A 15330-nucleotide genomic window follows, 5' to 3' on the forward strand; every position below is an offset into this window, starting at 1 on the left:
AAAATTCCGTTTCAAGTTAAATTCGTTAAATTTCAGATTATTGTTAAATACGAAACTTAGATGTTCAATTATTTTTCCTTGTTTTGGAGGCATGATTTTTCTTCGTTTTGTTCTTCGTGGTTGAGAGAATTTCACTTTTTTGAATGAAAAATGAAAAGGGCAAAAATGTCAAACAGGAGGCGACGGTAAGGAAAATAGGGGCGACGAATAGCAATCCACTAAAATTAATATGGTAAATATAACATGTATTTAAATATGACACATGGCGGGGATTCCCTTGCCAGGTCTACCCAGAAAAGAGAGGTCCATCTCGTGGGATGGAGCAGGCCGAGTGATGGGGTTGTGAAATTGAATACGGATGGCTCCTGCCTTATCAATGGTAAGATTGCTGCCGGAGGTGTTCTTAGGGATGCGGGGGGCGCCTGGCTTTCTAGGTTCACCCAGAATCTGGGGTTGGGCTCTTCCTTTTCTGCAAAGCTTTGGGGTATTCTCTCCGGTATCAAGCTTGCTAAAAGCCTGGGTGTGAAGAGGTTATCTATGGAGTCTGATAACAGGGAGGCCATCGAAATGATTTATGATAATCATGCTATTTGTCTTAATAGCCGCAACCTTATCAAAGCTATTAAAAGGCTTTGCTCTTCTTTTGATTTCTTAAAGTTCAGTCACATTTTTCAGAGAGCAGAACCGTGTTGCGGATCGATTGGCTACGGCTGGCCATGAGGGGATGTTAGGTGTTACTACCCTTTCTGATCCCCCTATCTTTCTCTCTTCTCTTCTTTTAGAGGATAGGATTGGGGTTAGCTTTCCTAGACTGATCCCAGGATAGTTGTTTTTGTTGGTTTGTTTTCCTTTCCTATTTCTACAAAAAAAAAAAAAAAAAAAAAATGACACATGGCAACTAATATTGCCATATGTCAACATTACATTTAAGTTACCATGATGTTGGGTAACATTTGTATCTAAAATTTTAAATTTTTATACATATATGTAATATAATACATCTTTTGAAATCTTAATTAATTTAAAAAAAAATAAAATTAAGAAGATTATTAAGTTAATCAAATGTTTCAATTGAGAGTTTGAAAAGTTTTGAAAATAATTAACTAGAAATATATATAATATTTTATATGTGAAATAAGATTTTGAAGTAATAATATTTCTATATAAAAAATCTAATTTCGTTTCAATCCTAGTTAGTATAGGCTAGCTTAATTAATTAGATATCAAGGAATATGTAAGGAGGTTTGAAAGTGATATATATGAGTATTTGAATTAACATTTTATAGGATTGAGCAAATATTATAGAAAGTTATAAATTAATTATATATAAAAAAAATAAGTTAAACACTTGTTTTAATTTTAGTTGAAAGTTGTCTATCTAATGACACCTCTCAAAATGGAAGTCATTTTTCCTTATTTATAAATTAATGAAAAAAAAAGATAAGAAAATAATAAATAATGGATTCACATGTGTTGGTATCAAATTAATTTAAGGATACATTTGTTCAATCAATAAAAACGTGTCATTGTGCATGAAGTTTATTTAAAATAAGAATAAAAATTTGTCTTAATAATAATAATAATGTGTAAGATGTATATTGAATAAATAATACATAGATAAAAAAAAAGAGAGGAAGAGGTTGGAACCTCCTGGACAATAAGAGAAAAGAAAATGGAGGGCACATTGATAGATCAAGGAAGGAATAGTATAAGTTAGTTCACATTTTTGTTAAGCAAGCATAGGCTTGAAAGGTTGAGAGAAATTGATCAATTTCGGGTTTTTGGATTTTGAGAAGGATAAGCTTTTTATGTCCGAGTTTTTGAAGACTCGTGAAGAATCTAGCCCGAGTTTTTTACAATTGAATTTCGATGATTTTTCAGGTACGAGGATTCTATGAAATTTCAAGTTAAGAATGTAGTTTTGTACGATTTGGACTTTGATTTACGGTTTATAGTCTGAGATATATTGTTGTTTAAAACAAATGATACAATTAATGGTGAAATTGGTATTAACGGACTTTTAGCGGTGTTACGAATCTAACGATATATTCAGTCCAAGGCCGATAAAAGTATTTGGTTTAAAATTTAGTGTTATATTATTTATATAATAAGTGACTTTAATTTACCAAGTTAAAATAAGTTATACAATAGAAGGACTAATATTAATAATTGTCAATTAGAATCTATAAAAGAGTTCGAATATAAGATTAGTTCAAGAATGTGGATATAAAATTAGTATAAATAGATTTATGATAATCTAATTGAGTCTAATAAATAGTTAACTATGTTGATTTACTAATCCAGTGCCTAAAATAGGCCGATGAAAATATTTAACTTTAAATAATATTAAATTTTATCGATACTATATTTTTGGCAATTTAATTTTTGGAGTTGGATTAAATTATGAATCGGTGATTTTATAAGAATTTTTGACAAGTTTAGTCATATTAAAAGAGTATTTGATTTTAAATGATTTTGTATTTTGATTGTAAACTATTTTGAGCAACTTAAGAGAATGTTTGAATAATTACGGTTATTTTTGCGATTGAAAGCCAAATGGTTTATGGTGATGGAATAAATTGGAAATTTGATTGTAAAAAGAGATTTGAGTATATTGTGATTTTATGATTTTTATATCCATCTAGAGTAATCCGGATCGGTGGTTTCTATATTTGAAGACCATGTTCAGTGAGGGACATGGCCTGTGTACACAGTGTAAAGACCTAGTCGGGTATTGGCAGCGAAGGGTGGGGTAAGACCAATACGGGATTAGGCAAGGTTAAAGAGACGTCTCGATTATGTGATATACGTGGTTATGGATTGATACATAGGGGAGACACTCTAGAATGGATATAAGGTTTTATGTTTTCGGATATGAGCTGATTTGAATATAAGGTTTTATGTTTTCGGTTCTGAGCTGATTTTGATATAAGGTTTTATGTCTTCGGTTATGAGTTGATTTTGATATAATGTTTTACGTTTGTTTAATTACGAGTTGGTTTGTTAAAGAGATTTATTTGATTACGAGTTGGTTTGATAAAACATTTGATTGATTACAAGTTGTTTTGATTAAATACCGATATAACGATATCGATAATTATCTGTGATTTGGGTTGATTTGATAACATGATTTTAAGGTTTTTACGTTTAAGTTTTATATTGTCGAATCGATAAAGTATTCATGTATATTAAATAAACAATAAATAAATTTTTGACGGTCTGAATAAGCGTTTTTGGTCTATTCCGAAATTAAGTTAAGTTATTAGGAAATTAATTAAGTTTTTAACAGGTTAATAATTGATGAGTCGAATTCGTAGATCGGGATGCTAAATATATTATGAATAGTAGCAGCGATAAAATGAAATCTATTAATTTCATCGATGTGTAAATAAGTTAAAAATGAGTTCATAAGTGAAGAAAACTACCTAATTAAGAGAACTACCTAAAATAGGTAGAAGTACGTGGCTTTGATTTCCGGTTTAAATATTAAAATACGTTCGGGATACGTAGGAAGCTTGATAGAATTATCAAGTCCAAGCCAAATAATTAATAAAACTTTAGGTAGTCCAAATTAATCTGTTGTATTCGTAGAAAATCGGTTCGACTTTTAGACTTGATAACGCCCGTTATCTTGTACCCGATGCCGTTTTGGGCCGGGTGTGACATGTTGGACATTTATATTTAGAGTAAAATAAAACATTGACATGTAATGTAAAAGGTGTCATTCACTTGTTTTTTTTTTTATTTTATTATTTTATCATTCTTATCATGAAAATCCAGAACTATCATTTAATCATTATTTGGATATTAAATGTTGATGATGGATCAAAGTTTTATATATATATATATATATATATATATATATATATATATATATATATAGGGGAGGGATCAAGTGAGAACCCTTCCCTAAGTGAGAACTCACCTTAGGTGAGAACCACCCAAAACTACGTAGTTTTGAGTAGAAAAATTAAGAAAAAATACTGATGCTTACTAGGGGGTTCGAACCTAGAACCTGTTCATCTACACTCCATGTTGTTTACCACTGAGCCAATTGCTCTTTTTATATATTATTTCGCGCGCTGATTAATATACCATCTCCCTTTTAGCTTCTATTGTTTTTTTTGTTTAATATTTGACGCATTCACTTATTAATATCGATTAAATATGCATAATAATGAATTATTAATAGAAAAAAGGAAATGTGCATAATAATGAATTATTAATAGAAAAAAAGAGAAATGTGCATAATAATGAATTATTAATAAAAAAAATTCAAGAACATGCTCTAATTTTTTATTTATTTAATTCCTTTATATTTTTGTAATTTATGTTACATAGGAAAATATATTTTTTAAAACATACATTAGGACATATATTTTAACTTTTAAAACACGAGCTATGAAGTTTAGAACGTACGACATATTTTTTAGAACATACGTTATGTTTTTTAGAACATGTGTTATGTTTTTTCGAACATGAGTTATAAATTATATTATAGAACAAATGAAAAAACGATCCAGATATCTACTGATTTTTTAGAACATTATACTTAATTTTCAGAACACAAACTATATATTTTTTAAAACATACGTTATAACATATATTTTAACTTTTAAAACACGAACTATAAAGTTAGAACGTACGACATATTTTTTAAAACATACGTTATGTTTTTTAGAACACATGTTATGTTTTTTCGAACATGTGTTATAAATTATATTATAGAACAAGTGAAAAAACGATCGAAATATCTACTGATTTTTTTAGAACATTATACTTAATTTTTGGAACACAAACTATATATTTTTTAAAACAAACGTTAGAACATATATTTTAACTTTAAAACACGAACTATGAAGTTTAGAATGTACGACATATTTTTTAGAACATACGTTATGTTTTTTAAAACACGTGTTATGTTTTTTCGAACATGATTTATAAATTATATTATAGAACAAATGAAAAACCGATCGAGATATCTACTGTTTTTTTAGAACATTATACTTAATTTTTGGAACACAAAATATAAACTTTAGAACATGCGTTATGTTTTTTAGAACATACATTATGTTATTTAGAATATGAGTGTTATAAATTATATTATAGAACAAATGTAAAAATGGTCCATATATTTACTATTTTTTTAAACATTATACTTAATTTTTAGAACACAAATTATAAAGTTTAGAATATATCTAACAATATTTAGAACATCGTCTTTAACATTTTAAAATATAAATTACAAAAATATAGAGAAATTAAATAAATAAGAAATTAGAGCATGTTTTTGCATTTTTTTTTCTATTAATAATTCATTATTATGCATATTTCTTTTTTTTATTAATAATTTATTATTATGCACATTTAATTGATATTAATAAGTGCATGCATCAAATATTAAACAATGGAAGCTAAAAGGGTCGTAATATATAGCTCAGTGGTAAACAACATGGAGTATAGATGAACATGTCCTATGTTTGAACCCTCTAGTAAGCAACAACATTTTTTTTAAATTTCCTTACCCAAAACTACATAGTTTTGGGTGGTTCTCACCTAAGGTGAGTTGTCACCTAGGAAAGGGTTCTCATAAGAGCCCTCTCCTATATATATATATATATATATATATATATATATATATATATATATAACAAGTAAATATTTATTACTAACTTAATAATAATATAATATAGAAAATTTTCAATTTACTTTATTTTTAATATTTTTTAACCGTAGTAATGGTTAAATACAATTGTCAAAATATTAATTAAGGTCCTTGTAATTTATAATTTCTTTAAACTTATCCAAAACTTTTAATTTATATCTAAAAATATTAAATTAAACCCAATAGTATATTTAAATTCATAAATAGTTAACGCTACCTATTTCGAAAAATAAAATTTTAGACACGGATGTTACAATTCCACCAACCTTAAAGAATTTCGTCCTCGAAATTCATATCGACATTTTCACTATCGAACTATATATCCCTCCGGATTTCTATCTCCAAATTTTCATAAAATTAATATGGTAAATATAACATGTATTTAAATATGACACATGGCAACTAATATTGTCATATGTCAACATTACATTTAAGTTACCATGATGTTGGACATTTATATTTAGAGTAAAATAAAACATTGACATGTAACGTAAAAGGTGTCATTCACTTGTTTTTTTTATTATTATTATTTTATCATTCTTATCATGAAAATCAAAATCAAGAATTATCATTTAATCATTATTCGGATATTAAATGTTGATGATGGATCTAAGTTATATGTAATATAATATAATATTATTATATATATATATATATATATTTTTTTTTTAACAAGTAAATATTTATTACTAACTTAATAATAATATAATATAGAAAATTTTCAATTTACTTTATTTTTAATATTTTTTAACTGTAGGAATGGTTAAATACAATTGTCAAAATATTAATTAAGGTCCTTCTAATTTATTTTTTTAACTAAAAGGTTGAAGGTCCTTCTAATTTATAATTTCTTTAAACTTATCCAAAACTTTTAATTTATATCTAAAAATATTAAATTAAACCCAATAGTATATTTAAATTCATAAATAGTTAACACTATCTATTTCGAAAAATAAAATTTTACACATAGATATATATATATATATAGCAAGGTAAAATGGACCAGCCCACTAAGAATTTTAATGTGATCATTTTAAAATGAAAAGCTTCTAGTTTTTCTCTATTTCATTGAGATGCACTGTCTATTTGTTTTGAATAAAAAAACACACTTACATGGATAGATGGTTGAAACTTTTTTCTCAATTAATTCACTTAATGACTAATTAATCTTACTGGATTAATTCACGTTAATGACAATTCCACCACTACTGCCTTTTCATTTTCATTTTCTTTTGCCTCTTCCTCCATCCTAGCAAGAGAAGACATTAATTGTTAGTTTTGCTAAACAAATGCATAATGACATATTTCTTCTAGCAGTGTCACAATTAATGGTCAATATTCTCACTTACTTGCACACTTTTAGCACATTAAAGATGTCGTCGTACTCCAATTCTTTTTCCAGTGGTCGGCATAGGGATAGTGTAACACCCTGGTCCAATACCATGTAGATATTGTCCGCTCTGGCCCAATTCCAACACATTGGGCCTCACGGTTTTAAAACGCGTCTGCATGTATTGGATTCACATCTTACTAATAAGCTCCAATCACTCCCTCTCCATTTCCGATGTGGGATTCAATTCATTCCTGCCCCCATTGCCATCCCTTAGGGCCGCTCCTTGCTCAGACCTTCTACCCCGGCGCCACCCACTCCGGACCGGGTCGTTACAGGCCCACCAGCTTCCACCTGGTTTGTCCCAGAACCACACATCGTACGTGGAGAGTCGGCTCTGATACCAATTGTAACACCCTGGTCCAATACCATGTAGATATTGTCCGCTCTGGCCCAATTTCAAGACATTGGGCCTCACGGTTTTAAAACGCGTCTGCATGTATTGGATTCACATCTTACTAATAAGCCCCAATCACTCTCTCTCCATTTCCGATGTGGGATTCAGTTCATTCCTGCTCCCATCGCCATCCCTTAGGGCCGCTCCTTGCTCAGGCCTTCTACCCCGGCGCCACCCACTCCGGACCAGGTCGTTACAGATAGACCCAATATAAGAATAATATAAACCTTTTCAATACTATTTTATGGAAGATCTGGCTGGAACATTTGCCACACAAGTCCAAATTCATTTGGATCATAAACAAAAGAAAGGTATTTGAGAATACCTCTTCCTTCTTCAGTCTCATCCTGGATTGTATTCAGATGATATTATCACAACAGGGATGAAATTTGTTCTTGTATTCTCCTACAATCCAGTGGAAGGAAATATTAACTAGTAAGTTAAGCAAGTTTAAATAGAATTAAATAGAATTAGTGGTTACACTTAATATCATTAATATAATTAAATAGAATTAATGTAAAAACGTTTTAGTGTCACATTAATAGAATTAAATAGAATTGAAAAATCTTAACGAAAAACCTTTTTAGTGGTTACACTAAATATCATTAATATAATTAAATAGAATTAATGTAAAAACGTTTTAGTGGTTACAATAAATCACATTAATAGAATTAAATGAAATTGATTTCATTGTTAATTTTGTAAATGTTTTAATGTGCGGATAAATTAAATTCCTATAACTTTTTAGAATATAAAATTTTAAATAATAAGTAATTAAAATTAAGATAAAATAAATTTGTATATTGTAATGGTGATGAAAATAAATTGCTATATAATTAAATTTTGACATTTTTAATTTTATATAGTTTATATTGAAAGATGAAAAAGAAAAAAGAAAACATCAAAAGAAAGTCAACAATATTTACAATATATTTTACAAATATTTTTTTTTCGTAAAATCATGAACACTTCACTTCATCAACTTTGTTGTTTTTTACATCAAAAATGTTTTTGGCATTATATATAACAAATTGAGGCATTATTTGGTAACAATAAAAAGCACTTAAAAATATTTTCAACACTTAATTACATATTTTAAGTTACAATGACAATAATAAGAAGTTAAAATAATTAAAGTCGCTACTTTATTTTTAAGATTTTTCAAAAAAGTTACAATATTGAATATAGTACGAAAAAAAATATACCATTTCATGTCACAAGTCTTCCACTCAACTTGATTTTCTTATGAGTAAAAACTATAATTTGCAAAATTCAAGCAATTTTATATGAACATATAAAAGTGGAAGTCCGAAACAGTAAAAATTGCACTTTTGTACCACCAAAATTTCAATATTAGCCTTTCAGCATCCATCAATTTTTGCTCCAATTTCTTCCAATCTTAACCTCATCCAGGCTTCTTTACAGTTCTGCCCTCTTAATTATTATCCATTCATTTCCAACTTTATCCAAAAATAAAAGACCAAAAAAACAAACAAAGCCTTGTTAGAACCATAAATTTAAAGTTGTTACTGATACGATTTGTCATATTCTAATATTATATAAATATAAAAAGAATCGCAACCTTAAGAATCCAATAATATAACTGATTAATTGAATTACAAACCTGCAATTATATTAATTTACTTAAGTATTAAAACAATTAAGACTATAATGTGATGCCGATTTTTTTCTTTCATTTTGTAAGTAACTTTAAACTCACATTCTTCTTTAAATAAATTAAAAAAAAAGCAAATCACTTGTTTCTAATAAGTAATTGAAATTAAGATAGATAAAATCCGATCTCTATATATAGCCTCGTAGTATATAACTGATTTTGATAATCGTCCACTACCCCCACTAGAGAGCCTGACTATACATATGAATTAGCTATATAAACTGACATCAATGTGTAAAATAGTAATGTGCATGCTCTCATTTGGTCAACCCATGTCTTCTATATATAGCAAGACAAAATGGAGCAGTCAAAAACTAAAGTAGAAATTGAACATACTGAGATCCATTCATTAGGAATTGATGTTTTTTTAATGCGGTCATTTTAAAACGAAAAACTTTCAATTTTTCTCTATTTCCTTCAGATGCACTGTCTATTTGTTTTGAATAAAAAAATAACTCTTATATAGATGGATGGTTGGAACTTTTTTCTCAATTAATTCACTTAATGAATAATTAATTTTACTGAATTAATTCACGTTAATGACAATCAAAACCATTATAACTATTAAAACCTGTTAGCGATATTTTGTGACTATGATATTTTCAACCTTGTCACGTGTAGTTTCGGGTGTGGGCCTGCCAGAGAAACTAATTCTCAATTAAAAAGACGGTTAAAATTATAAATTGCACGCCTAAAGTTGAAGTCTAATCGAAGCGGTTGGTGAGAGACGCAAGGATTGAAAAAATCTCTTTTGAGTCTCTAGCGATGTTATAAAAACTTTCCTAGATTATTAATTTATTTAAGCTTTTGCATATAAGTAAAAGACAGATAAAGAAACAATTAAAAGTGAGATATTGACACATGATTTGGCAAAAAGGAAGATTTATTGATAATTGAAGGTCCGAATACACGGTTCAAGGTAGATAATTACAATTGAAATATCAACATATTGCTGGACAATTGCAACATAAAACATAAACAATTCAATAACATATGCAAGAATCAAATTAAATTAAATACAATGATAAGAATGAAAATAAAAATTCAAACGACATACTCGGAGCCATAATTAGCTATCACAATAAGACGTTGAATTGATGTCAAATTTGGATCCCCAAATGCTATGAGCAGCAGGCTAAAACAAGTCCGACTTTGATTGTGAACTTCAGATTCGAACGGTATTTGGGTAAACTGAAAATAGTCAGGGACATATTTGGACCAAACTTTGGATGACTCGTTTGAGAGCTTATGAATGCGGAATCGAGTGAAACGAAAGGCTAGAATTAAGTTTAGAAAGTCAAGAATGAGTTTGTATAAAAATCTAAGATAGAAATGGACATTAAATGGTACGAAACGAGAACAAGAAAATATCAGGCAGAATATATAAAAAAATTGGGCAAAATATGCAAAATAATTTGGGGCGTAAAGATCAGTTCATAATAGAGTTTCTAAACACAAAATCAGACAAAACAAAAGGCCAAATTGAAATTTAGAATATTAGGAAAAAACATTTAGAAGAAGCTGAGAACAAAACAAACTTTGAATGGTCTGAAATGAGAACAGGAAAATGTTGGACAGAAACTATAAAATTAACAAAAATTGATTTCATATGAACTTTAATCTATGTAATTGATAACTTTCGGAATCGGAATTCAATATTTGAATGTAACACAATTAAAAATAGGTTGGTAGAGACATTCACCTTGAAAAACTAAATTGATGCTAGAAATTATTGAAAAAAAGAACCTAAAATTCTAGAAAAAGTTTGACATAGTGTATCTGTATTTTTGGATTGATTCGTTGGCCTTTGGGATGAAGATTTAAGGTCCTATTTATAGTGTTTTGGGTGGTTTGTTTGCTGCACATTTCACCGACTACCCTTGAATTTTTCTCACACTCATCCACTACTTTCACTCACTCCACTTCTCCTTTTTTTTTGTTCCACTTTCTTGCCATTTAATCCCACCCTCCTTAATTCGTGGGTTGTGGGATTATGCACATGAGAGGGAATAAAAGAGTTTTAGCATAATGTTTCAAAATATGCAAAAACTCTTTTATTCCCTCTCTATATATTTTATAAAAATTGTATTTACAAATTTGAACAGGAAGAGGATCAGGAAGAGGTATTCTCAAATACCTTTCTTTTGTTATGATTTGGACTTATGTGGAAAATGTTCCAACGAAATCTTCCATAAAGCAGTATTGAAAGTGTTCATATATATTATTCTTATGCTAGGCCTACAACCCCTGTGCCGACGACTGGAAAAAGAAAAAGGGCACTGGAGGAGTATGACGACACGTTTAATATGTGCCAAAATTGTGCAAGTAAGTGAGAACATTGGCCATTAATTGTGACAGTGCTAGAAGAAATAAGTCATTATGCATTTGTTTATCAAACTTAACAATTAATGTCTTCTCTTGCTAGGATGGAGGAAGAGGCAAAAGAAAATGAAAATGAAAAAGCAGCAGTGGTGGAATTGCCAAAGGGCATGTGGATAGAAATTATGTTAAGGTTGCCGATAAAACATCGAATGCAATGTAAGACAATTTGCAAATCGTGGTGTTTGGCTATAAATAGCCTCCAATTTATTGACAAACTTTTGAATCGTCCTACCACGGTTGTGGCACTTTCATGTTTTGTGGCACTTGCATGTTTTTTTTAATACAAATTGTCTTTTAAAACATTATGCTAAAACTCTTTTATTCCCAATGAACTAGAGGCTGTTTATAGACGATTTGTAAATTGTCTTACATTGCATTCGATGTTTTATGGTCAACCTTAACAGAATTTCTATCCACATGTCCTGTGGCAATTCCACCACTGCTGCTTTTTCATTTTCTTTATCTGTGTCTGTTGCTTCTTCCTCCATCCTAGCAAGAGAAGACATTAATTCTTAAGTTTGATAAACAAATGCATAATGACTTATTTCTTCTAGCACTGTCACAATTAATGGCCAATTTTCTCACTTACTTGCACAATTTTGGCACATTAAACGCGTCGTCGTACTCCTCCAGTGCCCTTTTTATTTTTCCAGTGCTCTCGCACAGGGTTTGTAGGCCTAGCATAAGAATAATATATATGAACACTTTCAATACTGCTTTATAGAAGATTTGGTTGGAACATTTGCCACATAAGTCCAAATCATAACAAAAGAAAGGTATTTGAGAATACCTCTTCCTGATCCTCTTCCTGATCCTCTTTCTGAACCTCTTCTGTCTCATCCCGGATTGTATTCAGATGATATTATCATAACAGGGATGAATTTTGTTCTTCTATTCTCCTGCAATTCAGTGGAAGGAAATAGTAAGTAGTAATTTAAGCAAGTTTAAATAGAATTAGAAAACTCTAAATGGAAAACTATTCCAGTGGTTACACTTAATATCATTAATATAATTAAATAGAATTAATGTCAAAATGTTTTAGTGTCACATTAATAGAATTAAATAAATTAAAAAAGCTCTTAACGGAAAACTTTTTTGGTGGTTACACTAAATATCATTAATATAATTAAATAGAATTAATGTAAAAACGTTTTAGTGGTTACAATAAACGCATTAATAGAATTAAATGAAATTGATTTCATTATTAATTTTGTAAAACGTTTTAATGTGCGAATAAATTAAATTCCTATAACTTTTTAGAATATAATAAATAATTGATTAAGTGATTAAAATTCAGGACTGGGAGATTCTTGCTCTTTGTTTAGGGAGTTATGGGAGAAGCTGGGATTAATGTTCCCGTTGGAAACTGGTACGGTGGCGGTCTGCTGCTGGTTCTTATGGCTCAACCGGAACAATAAAGTATGGTCAAAACAAGTCATAACGCCTACCATATACTCTTCTCCGCTGCCATGTAGTTCATCTCAAGCTGGAAAGTTGCTCAGAGCCAGGGACGTGATGCGGTTGTGATGACTACTGATGTAACTCAGAAATGGTGGGAACCCCCGCCAGGTATGTTTAAACTTAATATTGACGAGGCCATATTTTCTGCCTTGGGTACTGCTGGTTACATATTCATCTTGCGGGACAACGGTGGCAGGTTCCAGGCTGCAAGTAACGATGCTATTTAATACTGTCTAGACCCTTTTTTAGTGGAGGTGATCTTGTGCCGTGAAGCATTGAGTTGGTTGAAGGAGTCTGGCAGAATGTGTTGGTGGAATCGGATTCACAATTGCTAATGTATGCTATTCAACGAGAAATTAGTGGCAATTCGGCTCTGGAACTAGTTATTGAAGACTGCAAAATCCTTATTAAGGATATAGTTAATGTGTCAATTTTATTTATTCGTAAGTCAGCGAATTCCACTGCTCACTCTTTAGCCCGTGCAGCTACACCTGCTTTCGAGAGGACGGTCTGGATTTCAGAACCTCCTCATTGTGTCTATACTGCTCCTGCTACTGATATTTAATAAGATGATTCTTCCTTGTAAAAAAAGTGATTAAAATTAAGATAAAATAAATTATAATGGTGATGAAAATAAATTGCTATAAAATTAAATTTTGATATTTTTTATTTTCATAAAGTTTATATTGAAAGATGAAAAAAAAAAGAAAACATAAAAAGAAAGTCAATAATATTTGCAACACATTTTAGGAATAATTTTTTTGGTAAAATCATGAACACTCCACTTCATCAACTTTCTTGTTTTTTACATCAAAAATGTTTTTGGCGTTATATATGACAAATTTGAGGCATTGTTGGATAACAATAAAGATCACTTAAAAAATATTTTGAACACTTATTAAATTTAAATGTGTTCGATAACTTATTCTGGTAAATTAAAATATGTAATTTAAAATTTTAAGTTACAATAACAATAATAAGAAGTTAAACTCATTAAATTCGGTACTTTATTTTTAAGATTTGTCAAAAAAAAAAAAAAAGAGTTACAATATTTAATATAGTACGAAGAAAAATATATCATTTCATATCACAAGTCTTCCACTCAACTTGACTTTTTATAAGTAAAAACTATAATTTGGAAAATTCAAGCAATATTATATGCACATGTAAAAGTGGAAGTCCGAATCGGTAAAAATTGCATTTGTACCACAAAAATTTCAATATTAACCTTTCGGCACCCACAAATCTTTGCTCCAATTTCTTCAAATCTTAATCTCATTCAGCCATCTTTACTATCCATTAATTTCCAACTTTATCCAAAAATAAAAGACCAACAAAACAAACAAGACCTGGTGATAAAAGAAAATATGTTTTCTTTAGAAATGATGATGATATGCGAAAATTCCATATTTGATATTCTCGCGCGTAAGGGTGGATTTACATAAGAAATGTGAAATGTCATCAATTGACAAATATGAGCAGTAATATTATCTAGTCGAGTTAGACGCTGGTAGATGAACATTAATTGACTAGATTTAATTTATGAAAGTCACTAAAAATGTAGAAATCAAATCTCCTTAAAATAAGTACGTCTTAATGATGGAATCGAATAAAAATATCATATCAATTGGTGAATATGCGTATAAAAAGCTTCCGAATAATGAACTCGGGTACAAAAGCTTTCGTGTGATAACACCATTAGTTAATTGATCTCAACGAGTGTCATTCTAATTGATTTTGTAGAATCACAACGGATCCGCTAACCTAAAGGTTAAACAAAGATCAAATTGAAAAATCATCGAAAAGAATGGGACTAAAGCCCATTAGAAGAGGCATTATGTGATGGAAAACCCTACCTAGTTGACTGGAGATCCCAACATCTAGGTTCAAAGGGACAACCTAATTGCATAAACCTTGTGCGTTCACTCTGGGGGTTAAACCCAAGTTCATTCTTAGATGTAAACAGTGACACCAACGGAAAAAATGGTTAAGCTATATGCTTTTAATATACATTTGATAACACCCGCCATAAAACATGAAGGACTAAGTTGAAGATATTCTGTCACATCTGTGTCTAAAATTTCTAGTGTTTATATTTTAATATTAGATTAGTTATATTTTTAGATGGGCGAATAGTTGGTTGAATAATATTGATATAGTTTAGAGGCTAATTTTATTTCTTCATACGACTTTATATGGGAAAAAAAAATTATAAATTTAGTGTAAGGACTTTAACTAATATCTTTCCAATTATTAATCCATAATTTTGTTAATGGTTTGACTTACATGGTTGGAAGAAAAAGAATAAGTAACTTAAATTGTAAGTGTAATGGATTTGATAAATGTTATAATTACATTTT

General features: G+C 29.5%; 1 long non-coding RNA gene across 1 annotated transcript; it reads left to right on the forward strand.

Annotated features, from left to right (window-relative positions):
• Nucleotides 1-1628: 1628 nt before the first annotated feature.
• LOC136201235 (uncharacterized) lies at nt 1629-12396 on the forward strand. The gene is made up of 3 exons (XR_010673756.1): nt 1629-1881; nt 11364-11452; nt 11553-12396. It is a non-coding gene; the product is annotated as an uncharacterized lncRNA (long non-coding RNA).
• The last annotated feature ends 2934 nt before the right edge of the window (nt 12397-15330 follow it).

The sequence above is a fragment of the Euphorbia lathyris genome, chromosome 7 (assembly GCF_963576675.1).
Source record: "Euphorbia lathyris chromosome 7, ddEupLath1.1, whole genome shotgun sequence".
Classification (NCBI taxonomy): Eukaryota; Viridiplantae; Streptophyta; class Magnoliopsida; order Malpighiales; family Euphorbiaceae; genus Euphorbia; species Euphorbia lathyris.